Here is a 12,355-nt window from a genome sequence, read left to right as displayed (position 1 = left end):
AGAATATGCTCTCTCAGGATCAAGTTATACAGGCTTTCAAAATCAGTAACTTTACTGCCATGTAACCACCCCTCCAAGGCCTTCACTGAATGGTCAATGAAATCAACCCAGTCTTGTGAAGACTCCTTTTTGGTCTCTCTGAACTTTATCCTGTATTGTTCAGTGGTTAAGCCATAACCATCCAGGAGTGCATTCTTAAGAACTGTAAAATTATTGGCATCACTTTCTTTCACAGTAAGGAGCCTATCCCTACCTTTTCCACTAAATGATAGCCATAGGATAGCAGCCCACTGCCTTTGAGGGACATCCTGTACAACACAGGCCCTCTCAAGTGCAGCAAACCACTTGTTGTAGGAGGCTGGACTGGCTTGTAGTGAGTACCAAGGGGTACTTGCACCTTGCACCAGGCCCAGTTATCCCTTATTAGTGTATAGGGTGTCTAGCAGCTTAGGCTGATAGATAATGGTAGCTTAGCAGAGCAGCTCAGGCTGAACTAGGAGACGTGTGAAGCTACTACAGTACCACTTAGTGTCATATGCACAATATCATAAGAAAACACAATACACAGTTATACTAAAAATAAAGGTACTTTATTTTTATGACAATATGCCAAAGTATCTTAGAGTGTACCCTCAGTGAGAGGATAGGAAATATACACAAGATATATATACACAATAGCAAAAATATGCAGTATAGTCTTAGAAAACAGTGCAAACAATGTATAGTTACAATAGGATGCAATGGGGAAACATAGGGATAGGGGCAACACAAACCATATACTCCAAAAGTGGAATGCGAACCACGAATGGACCCCAAACCTATGTGACCTTGTAGAGGGTCGCTGGGACTATTACAAAATAGTGAGAGTTAGAAAAATAACCCTCCCCAAGACCCTGGAAAGTGAGTGCAAAGTGCACTAAAGTTCCCCTAAGGACAAAGAAGTTGTGTTAGAGGAATAATGCAGGGAAGACACAAACCAGCAATGCAACAACTGTGGATTTCCAATCTAGGGTACCTGTTGAACAAGGGGACCAAGTCCAAAAGTCACAAGCAAGTCGGAGATGGGCAGATGCCCAGGAAATGCCAGCTGCGGGTGCAAAGAAGCTTCTACTGGACAGAAGAAGCTGAGGTTTCTGCAGGTACGAAAAGGGCTAGAGACTTCCCCTTTGGTGGACGGATCCCTCTCGCCGTGGAGAGTCGTGCAGAAGTGTTTTCCCGCCGAAAGAACGCCAACAAGCCTTGCTAGCTGCAAATCGTGCGGTTAGCGTTTTTGGACGCTGCTGAGGCCCAGGAGGGACCAGGAGGTCGCAAATTGGACCAGCAGAGAGAGGGGACGTAGAGCAAGACAAGGAGCCCTCTCTGAAGCAGGTAGCACCCGGAGAAGTGCCAGAAACAGGAACTACGAGGATGCGTGAAACGGTGCTCACCCGAAGTCGCACAAAGGAGTCCCACGTCGCCGGAGACCAACTTAGAAAGTCGTGCAATGCAGGTTAGAGTGCCGTGGACCCAGGCTTGGCTGTGCACAAAGGATTTCCGCCGGAAGTGCACAGGGGCCGGAGTAGCTGCAAAAGTCGCGGTTCCCAGCAATGCAGCCCAGTGAGGTGAGGCAAGGACTTACCTCCACCAAACTTGGACTGAAGAGTCACTGGACTGTGGGGGTCACTTGGACAGAGTCGCTGGATTCGAGGGACCTCGCTCGTCGTGCTGAGAGGAGACCCAAGGGACCGGTAATGCAGCTTTTTGGTGCCTGCGGTTGCAGGGGGAAGATTCCGTCGACCCACGGGAGATTTCTTCGGAGCTTCTGGTGCAGAGAGGAGGCAGACTACCCCCACAGCATGCACAAGCAGGAAAACAGTCGAGAAGGCAGCAGGATCAGCGTTACAGAGTTGCAGTAGTCGTCTTTGCTACTATGTTGCAGGTTTGCAGGCTTCCAGCGCGGTCAGCAGTCGATTCCTTGGCAGAAGGTGAAGAGAGAGATGCAGAGGAACTCGGATGAGCTCTTGCATTCGTTATCTAAAGTTTCCCCAGAGACAGAGACCCTAAATAGCCAGAAAAGAGGGTTTGGCTACCTAGGAGAGAGGATAGGCTACTAACACCTGAAGGAGCCTATCAGAAGGAGTCCCTGACGTCACCTGGTGGCACTGGCCACTCAGAGCAGTCCAGTGTGCCAGCAGCACCTCTGTTTCCAAGATGGCAGAGGTCTGGAGCACACTGGAGGAGCTCTGGACACCTCCCAGGGGAGGTGCAGGTCAGGGGAGTGGTCACTCCCCTTTCCTTTGTCCAGTTTTGCTCCAGAGCAGGGCTAAGGGGTCCCCTGAACCGGTGTAGACTGGCTTATGCAGAATTGGGCACATCTGTGCCCAACAAAGCATTTCCAGAGGCTGGGGGAGGCTACTCCTCCCCTGCCTTCACACCATTTTCCAAAGGGAGAGGGTGTCACACCCTCTCTCAGAGGAAGTTCTTTGTTCTGCCATCCTGGGCCAGGCCTGGCTGGACCCCAGGAGGGCAGATGCCTGTCTGAGGGGTTGGCAGCAGCAGCAGCTGCAGTGAAACCCCAGGAAGGGCAGTTTGGCAGTACCAGGGTCTGTGCTACAGACCACTGGGATCATGGGATTGTGCCAACTATGCCAGGATGGCATAGAGGGGGCAATTCCATGATCATAGACATGTTACATGGCCATATTCGGAGTTACCATTGTGAAGCTACATATAGGTAGTGACCTATATGTAGTGCACGCGTGTAATGGTGTCCCCGCACTCACAAAGTTGAGGGAATTGGCTCTGAACAATGTGGGGGCACCTTGGCTAGTGCCAGGGTGCCCTCACACTAAGTAACTTTGCACCTAACCTTTACCAGGTAAAGGTTAGACATATAGGTGACTTATAAGTTACTTAAGTGCAGTGTAAAATGGCTGTGAAATAACGTGGACGTTATTTCACTCAGGCTGCAGTGGCAGGCCTGTGTAAGAATTGTCAGAGCTCCCTATGGGTGGCAAAAGAAATGCTGCAGCCCATAGGGATCTCCTGGAACCCCAATACCCTGGGTACCTCAGTACCATATACTAGGGAATTATAAGGGTGTTCCAGTAAGCCAATGTAAATTGACAAAAATGGTCACTAGCCTGTTAGTGACAATTTGGAAAGAAATGAGAGAGCATAACCACTGAGGTTCTGATTAGCAGAGCCTCAGTGAGACAGTTAGGCACCACACAGGGAACACATACATATAGGCCACAAACTTATGAGCACTGGGGTCCTGACTAGCAGGGTCCCAGTGACACATAACAAACATACTGAAAACACAGGGTTTTCACTATGAGCACTGGGCCCTGGCTAGCAGGATCCCAGTGAGACAGTGAAAACACCCTGACATACACTCACAAACAGGCCTAAAGTGGGGGTAACAAGGCTAGAAAGAGGCTACTTTCTCACACAACCCCCCCCCCCCCAAACGAAGGACAATAAGGCTAACCTTGGCCAGTTGAGACTTTATTGTCTAAGTGGTGATAAGTAGAGAGTAGCTCTGCAATAGACTGGTTACTCCCTTTATCATCCACTATATGGTTACTTCCCTGTGGGGATGTAAACCACCCTGTTTGAAGTTTTTTTAACTAAGCAACAATGTGAAGATGTATTTTCAGAGTTTCTATCAGTAAGTTTTAGTTTAGAGCAGTGGGAATTGTCCACTGAACCTATTTGTAGTGATGGAAATGCCAGACAGGGATGCTGTCTCTGAAAAGCCATAGCTGGGCAAAAACTTTGTCCATATGGCTGGAAGAGAGAACAGGGATGCTGTTTCTCTTGAGTTGGAGCAGGGCAGGGATGCTGTCCTATGAGCTCCACACTAGGGCAGGGATGCTGTCCTAAGTGTTGTGAGGCAGTGCAGGGTTTCTGCACTAAAGTTTCTCTGGGAGGGTTGGAGGGATGCTCCATGTTAACTAAAATGGTGCTCTTGTTCTCACCAATGTTAGTTATCCCACAGAGAGGTACTTCTACCTCAGGGAGTCCAGCTTTGCAAGCTGATGATTCCCTTGGAACAGGTGCCACCCCAGGAGAGGTTTCTCCCACCACAGGAATGGTATCCTGAATGGTAGGGTGGTTAGGGGATACTGTGATACCCTTATTACCTGTTGATGGAGAGGGATCCTGAGTTTTCAGGCCTTCTCTCCTTTGCTTTTTCATTTCACTTGAAATGAGAGGGAACAATTCCTCAGGGATGCCCAGCATGGCTGCATGGGCATAAAACTCTACATCAGCCCAACCTGAGGCCTCTAGGTCATTACCTAAGAGACAGTCTACAGGTAAGCTAGGTGATACCACCACCTGCTTAGGGCCAGTAACTCCACCCCAACTAAACTGAATTATAGCTAAGGGAAGAAACTTAGTGGAGTTATGGACATCAATAATCTTATACTGTTGTCCAATGATGTGTTGATCAGAGTGCACTAGGTTTTCAGTCACCAAAGTGATACTGCCACCTGTGTCCCTGTAGGCCAAGGCCTCAACACCATTTATTGAAACTGTCTGCCTGTACTTATCCATTGTAAGGGGACAAGCAGCCAGTGTGGCAAGGCCAATGCCACTAGGTGTGACAGAAACTGTCTTGGGACTGACTACCCCAGTTTCTATGATGGACCCATAAGTGAACCCAACTACACCCTTTGCTTGACTGTTGCCAGCAGTCCCACCACTAGTACCACTACTGCTAGGGGCACTAGAGCTTGATGTATTAGTGGTGGTAGGCTCAGGGGGTTTACCTGGACAGGACTTATCCCCTGGCCTATGGCCTCTGTTTTTACACACAAAGCACCAAGGCTTTTTAATGTGTGCAGGTTGGGAAGAAGAGGAAGAATTTGTTTTATCCCCACCCTCTGAAGAGTGTTTAAGATTTGAAGTGGGATCTTTGGTTTTACCCTTATCCCCATGCTTATCTTGAGATTTTTCACCATCTTTCTTCTTATTGCCATCTTTGTCACCCCCTGTATGAACTTTTCTGTTCACCCTTGTTCTGACCCATTTGTCTGCCTTCTTTCCCAATTCTTGGGGAGAGGTCAGATCAGAGTCTACCAGGTACTGGTGCAACAAATCATACACACAATTATTAAGTATATGCTCTCTCAGGATTGTGTTATACAGGCTTTCATAATCAGTAACGTTACTGCCATGTAACCACCCCTCCAAGGCCTTCACTGAATGGTCAATGAAATCAACCCAGTCTTGTGAAGACTCCTTTTTGGTCTCTCTGAACTTTATCCTGTATTGTTCAGTGGTTAAGCCATAACCATCCAGGAGTGCATTCTTAAGAACTGTAAAATTATTGGCATCACTTTCTTTCACAGTAAGGAGTCTATCCCTACCTTTTCCACTAAATGATAGCCATAGGATAGCAGCCCACTGCCTTTGAGGGACATCCTGTACAACACAGGCCCTCTCAAGTGCAGCAAACCACTTGTTAATGTCATCCCCCTCCTTATAAGGGGGAACTATCTTATGCAGATTCCTGGAATCATGCCCTTTTGCAGGATGACTATGGGGAATACTGCTGCTGCCACCATGGATTTCTAAACCCAGTTTCTGTCTCTCCTTCTCTACTTCTAAGGTCTGTCTATCCAAATCCAGCTGTTGCTTCTTGAGCTTCAGTCTGGTTTGTTCCACTCTCAATCTATTGAGCTCCCTTTCTAACAATCTGTCATCAGGGTGGTTGGGAGGGACATGCCTTGAAACAGAAGTATGGTGAGAATGGACAGAAGGAGACCTGTCCCTTACAGAGGGCACCCCAACAGCTTGGCTAACAGAAACATCAGTACCACTGTGGTGTGAATAAATGCTTCTGCTATGATGTGAGACAACACTATTTGTATGGTGTGGCTCTCCATCATTACCAACTATGCTAGACTGTCTAGTAATGGGCAGGCTAGGGAGTTTCTTTCCTGAATCTTTACCTGGGGGAGTCCCTGGATCAGATTGGGAACCATTAGCTACTTTTTCAACAGATGGGGCACTTCTTGCCTTATCTTGTTCTCTAAGCATGTTAAGTAACAATTCCAAGGAAGGATTCTTCCCTACACTCAAACCTCTCTCTATGCAGAGACTCTTTGCTCCTTTCCAGCTAAGGTGATCATTTGCAAGTTTGGACAGATCAACATTTTGGCCTGTGCCAGACATTTTTAGAGAGAGTTAAAGTGATAGAAAAAGAGAAAAAAGTTTGTCAGAGCTTTTAGAAAGACAGAGAAAAAAACTTTTTAGAACTTTTTAGAAAGTTTAGAAGTACTTTTCAGCACTTAGAAAAGAGTGAAAAGAGGAAATGCAAAACTTTTTGGCTATGTGTATATACACTGAATTTGTTTTGTATATTTTTCTCTTATGAAAAGTACAATGACAAGAGTGGTAAGTAGTCTCAAAGCACTTATCCCACCACTGCACAAGCAATGTAGGAGGCTGGACTGGCTTGTAGTGAGTACCAAGGGGTACTTGCACCTTGCACCAGGCCCAGTTATCCCTTATTAGTGTATAGGGTGTCTAGCAGCTTAGGCTGATAGATAATGGTAGCTTAGCAGAGCAGCTTAGGCTGAACTAGGAGACGTGTGAAGCTACTACAGTACCACTTAGTGTCATATGCACAATATCATAAGAAAACACAATACACAGTTATACTAAAAATAAAGGTACTTTATTTTTATGACAATATGCCAAAGTATCTTAGAGTGTACCCTCAGTGAGAGGATAGGAAATATACACAAGATATATATACACAATAGCAAAAATATGCAGTATAGTCTTAGAAAACAGTGCAAACAATGTATAGTTACAATAGGATGCAATGGGGACACATAGGGATAGGGGCAACACAAACCATATACTCCAAAAGTGGAATGCGAACCACGAATGGACCCCAAACCTATGTGACCTTGTAGAGGGTCGCTGGGACTATTAGAAAATAGTGAGAGTTAGAAAAATAACCCTCCCCAAGACCCTGAAAAGTGAGTGCAAAGTGCACTAAAGTTCCCCTAAGGACAAAGAAGTTGTGTAAGAGGAATAATGCAGGAAAGACACAAACCAACAATGCAACAACGATGGATTTCCAATCTTGGGTACCTGTGGAACAAGGGGACCAAGTCCAAAAGTCACAAGCAAGTCGGAGATGGGCATATGCCCAGGAAATGCCAGCTGTGGGTGCAAAGAAGCTTCTACTGGACAGAAGAAGCAGAGGTTTCTGCAGGAACGAAAAGGGCTAGAGACTTCCCCTTTGGTGGACGGATCCCTCTCGCCGTGGAGAGTCGTGCAGAAGTGTTTTCCCGCCGAAAGAACGCCAACAAGCCTTGCTAGCTGCAAATCGTGCGGTTAGCGTTTTTGGACGCTGCTGTGGCCCAGGAGGGACCAGGAGGTCGCAAATTGGACCAGGAGGTAGAGGGGACATCGAGCAAGACAAGGAGCCCTCTTAGCAGCAGGTAGCACCCGGAGAAGTGCCAGAAACAGGCACTACGAGGATGCGTGAAACGGTGCTCACCCGAAGTTACACAAAGGAGTCCCACGTCGCCGGAGAACAACTTAGGAGGTCGTGCAATGCAGTTTAGAGTGCCGTGGACCCAGGCTGCACTGTGCACAAAGGATTTCCGCCGGAAGTGCACGGAGGCCAGAGTAGCTGCAAAAGTCGCGGTTCCCAGCAATGCAGTCTAGCGAGGTGAGGCAAGGACTTACCTCCACCAAACTTGGACTGAAGAGTCACTGGACTGTGGGGGCCACTTGGACAGAGTTGCTGGATTCGAGGGACCTCGCTCGTCGTGCTGAGAAGAGACCCAAGGGACCGGTAAAGCAGCTTTTTGGTGCCTGCGGTTGCAGGGGGAAGATTCCGTCGACCCACAGGAGATTTCTTCGGAGCTTCTAGTGCAGAGAGGAGGCAGACTACCCCCACAGCATGCACCACCAGGAAAACAGTCGAGAAGGCGGCAGGATCAGCGTTACAGAGTTGCAGTAGTCGTCTTTGCTACTTTGTTGCAGTGTTGCAGGCTTCCAGCGCGGTCAGCAGTCGATTCCTTGGCAGAAGGTGAAGAGAGAGATCCAGAGGAACTCGGATGAGCTCTTGCATTCGTTATCTAAAGTTTCCCCAGAGACAGAGACCCTAAATAGCCAGAAAAGAGGGTTTGGCTACCTAGGAGAGAGGATAGGCTAGCAACACCTGAAGGAGCCTATCAGAAGGATTCTCTGACGTCACATGGTGGCACTGGCCACTCAGAGCAGTCCAGTGTGCCAGCAGCACCTCTGTTTCCAAGATGGCAGAGGTCTGGAGCACACTGGAGGAGCTCTGGACACCTCCCAGGGGAGGTGCAGGTCAGGGGAGTGGTCACTCCCCTTTCCTTTGTCCAGTTTCGCGCCAGAGCAGGGCTAAGGGGTCCCCTGAACCGGTGTAGACTGGCTTATGCAGAATTGGGCACATCTGTGCCCAAGAAAGCATTTCCAGAGGCTGGGGGAGGCTACTCCTCCCCTGCCTTCACACCATTTTCCAAAGGGAGAGGGTGTAACCCCCTCTCTCAGAGGAAGTCCTTTGTTCTGCCATCCTGGGCCAGGCCTGGCTGGACCCCAGGAGGGCAGATGCCTGTCTGAGGGGTTGGCAGCAGCTGCAGTGAAACCCCAGGAAGGGCAGTTTGGCAGTACCAGGGTCTGTGCTACAGACCACTGGGATCATGGGATTGTGCCAACTATGCCAGGATGGCATAGAAGGGGCAATTCCATGATCATAGACATGTTACATGGCCATATTCGGAGTTACCATTGTGAAGCTACATATAGGTAGTGACCTATATGTAGTGCACGTGTGTAATGGTGTCCCCGCACTCACAAAGTCCGGGGAATTGGCCCTGAACAATGTGGGGGCACCTTGGCTAGTGCCAGGGTGCCTTCACACTAAGTAACTTTGCACCTAACCTTTACCAGGTAAAGGTTAGACATATAGGTGACTTATAAGTTACTTAAGTGCAGTGTAAAATGGCTGTGAAATAACGTGGACGTTATTTTACTCAGGCTGCAGTGGCAGGCCTGTGTAAGAATTGTCAGAGCTCCCTATGGGTGGCAAAAGAAATGCTGCAGCCCATAGGGATCTCCTGGAACCCCAATACCCTGGGTACCTCAGTACCATATACTAGGGAATTATAAGGGTGTTCCAGTAAGCCAATGTAAATTGGTAAAATTGGTCACTAGCCTGTTAGTGACAATTTGAAAGAAATGAGAGAGCATAACCACTGAGGTTCTGGTTAGCAGAGCCTCAGTGAGACAGTTAGGCACCACACAAGGAACACATACATATAGGCCACAAACTTATCAGCACTGGGGTCCTGACTAGCAGGGTCCCAATGACACATAACAAACATACTGAAAACATAGGGTTTTCACTATGAGCACTGGGCCCTGGCTAGCAGGATCCCAGTGAGACAGTGAAAACACCCTGACATACACTCACAAACAGGCCAAAAGTGGGGGTAACAAGGCTAGAAAGAGGCTACTTTCTCACAGGCCTGTATTGGTGTTGCCTATTCAGGTATCCCCTACCGAGGCCTGGAGGGGGGCTGTTATTGGGGGGACCTGAAGTACAGGTTGACCTAGCACTAGAGGGTCCTCGGTGGCTAGGCTATCTTTAAATTTCTGGAGTGCTGAATCAGCCTTTGAACAATCAAATGGCGCGACCATAAGAGACTGCTGGATGTCCAATGAATAGCTCAACAAGCGAATGCTAGTGTGGCTTCTAAGAACCACAATGCTCCCACAGTGTGTCCAGACCAGAATGCAGCATTTCTGCCATCGAGGATCAGAAGTTGGAGGGTTTGTGTGACATACTCTGGGACGGCTGGGATGACATCTGCCACCTTGTCCATCAAGGTGTGCGGATACATCCCCAGGCTTACACTGAGAGTCAGTCTTCAGAAGTTTGTCTATTCTTTTGAATTCCCTGTTAGGTGGGGTGGTAGGGAATGGGTTTGGGCTGAGGTGGCGTGACGATGCCAGACTCTTCGGGGTACGGTGCTGAGCTAAGAAATCTGGGCTCCTGGGGGCGGGCCTGTGCCAGTTGCCATCTGTCTGCTCACTCACCTCGGGGGAGGTGGGATCCTGGTCTCACCTAGGTGCCCACCAGTACATTGGTGAGGGGAGTACCGGCCGCTGGGTGGGCGCTGTAGTGTGGAGGGCGTCTGTCAGGACGTTGGTTGTGGGGTCCTCCAGGGGCAGTGGTAAATCAAGTACTTCCGCTGCCCTGCTGACCACACTTGCAAAGCGGCCTATGCTTCGGTGGCCACAGGGTTCGGAGGTTTGAGGAAGTGTCCAAACGTGTTGGGCTCTTCGTACATGCCATCATCGTCCTCATTCTCACAGCCCAGTTCCGGGTCTGAGAACCTGTAGTGACCTTGTTCACGGAGTTGTTGATCTTCTGAATCTCATAGAACTATCGGATCTGGATCTGGCGTCGATGGCACTGGTGCAATGCCAAGGCTCGGGCATGCGGTGCTGGTCTCGGCACCAGGCACATTGATGGGTGGACCTCAGATGCAGGTCAAGTGGGACGGTCGGCATCAGGACAGATCCGCTCTCTGATAATCTGACGCCTTGAAGCCTTGGGGCCTGGAGGTCCTCCAGTGGGGCCCAGTGGGTGGGGCCTGGAGGTCCTTCAGCGGGTCTTCCCGTGGGCCTCGACGTCCTCCAGTGGGTCCCAGTGGTGCCTCGAGGTCCTCCAGTGGCTCCCAGTGGGTCCTCCAGTGGGGCCCAGTGGGTGGGTCCTGGAGGTCTCCAGCGGGTCCCAGTGGGTGGGGCCTGGAGGTCCTCCAGTGGGGCCCAGTGGGTGGGGCCTGGAGGTCCTCCAGTGGGTCCCAGTGGGTGGGGCCTGGAGGTCCTCCAGTGGGTGGGGCCTGGAGGTCCTCCAGTGGGGCCCAGTGGGTGGGGCCTGGAGGTCCTCCAGTGGGGCCCAGTGGGGCCCAGTGGGTGGGGCCTGGAGGTCCTCCAGTGGGGCCCAGTGGGTGGGGCCTGGAGGTCCTCCAGTGGGGCATCCAGTAGGTCTCCTCTAGTGGGTCCCAGTGGGTCCCCGTGGGATTGGTGTGTACCCAGAACAGCAGCTCCATCCTTCAGACACGGCGTTTCATCTGCGGCGGCTGTGCGCTGAGGCAGGAGGTCGCAGAATCAATCTGGGGGTGCGCTCCGAGGTCGAGGGGTACCCAGGGCATCATGCGACTCTCAGTGGCGACCCCTGCTTGGACCTCTGGTGCGAATGACCAGATTTACCTGAACTCCTGGATCTCAATGTGAAAGGGTCTCAGGACTGGCTCCTGGAGGAGAGCGCATCTGCACTCAGTCTCCAGGTCGCTTCTGGGACTTCTTCTGCAGCTCGGACTTTCAATCCGAGTTTGTGGGGCTGTCGGCGATACCTGCCATTTTGGGGACGTATCTGCAGACTGTAGATAGCTTTAAGAAGGTCTGTCGGAGGTACAGTTGCATGTACTAAGCACTATACTCGTGATGTTTGAGAGGTACACTTGTATGCACTAAGCACTATACTCGTGATGTTTGAGGGGTACAGAACACTTGCATGCACTAAGCACTATACTCGTGATGTTTGAGAGGTACAGTTGCATGCACTAAGCACTATACTCGTGATGTTTGAGAGGTACACTTGTATGCACTAAGCACTATACTCGTGATGTTTGAGGGGTACAGAACACTTGCATGCACTAAGCACTATACTCGTGATGTTTGAGAGGTACAGTTGCATGCACTAAGCACTATACTCGTGATGTTTGAGAGGTACACTTGTATGCACTAAGCACTATACTCGTGATGTTTGAGAGGTACACTTGTATGCACTAAGCACTATACTTGTGATGTTTGAGAGGTACACTTGTATGCACTAAGCACTATACTCGTGATGTTTGAGAGGTACAGTACACTTGTATGCACTAAGCACTATACTCGTGATGTTTGAAAGGTACAGTACACTTGTATGCACTAAGCACTATACTCGTGATGTTTGAGAGGTACAATTGCATACACTAAGCACTATACTCGTGATGTTTGAGAGGTACAATTGCATGCACTAAGCACTATACTCGTGATGTTTGAGGGGTACAGAACACTTGTATACACTAAGCACTATACTCGTGATGTTTGAGAGGTACAATTGCATGCACTAAGCACTATACTCGTGATGTTTGAGAGGTACAATTGCATGCACTAAGCACTATACTCGTGATGTTTGAGGGGTATAGTTGCATGCACTAAGCACTATACTCGTGATGTTTAAGAAGTACAGTTGCCTGCTCTAGGTGCTACACTCCTGATCTTTACAGGCAGAGTTGCCTGCACTAGGCACTACACTCACGAT

At 49.4% G+C, this 12,355-nt stretch overlaps 1 protein-coding gene across 1 annotated transcript in view; it reads right to left on the bottom strand.

Annotated features, from left to right (window-relative positions):
• TTC6 (tetratricopeptide repeat domain 6) overlaps positions 1-12,355 on the bottom strand; it is a 475,627-nt gene that overhangs the window by 169,660 nt on the left and 293,612 nt on the right. The gene's annotated exons all lie outside the window — the stretch shown is intronic.

Source organism: Pleurodeles waltl, chromosome 9, assembly GCF_031143425.1.
Source record: "Pleurodeles waltl isolate 20211129_DDA chromosome 9, aPleWal1.hap1.20221129, whole genome shotgun sequence".
NCBI lineage: Eukaryota > Metazoa > Chordata > Amphibia > Caudata > Salamandridae > Pleurodeles > Pleurodeles waltl.
This window is presented reverse-complemented; position numbering and strand designations above follow the sequence as displayed.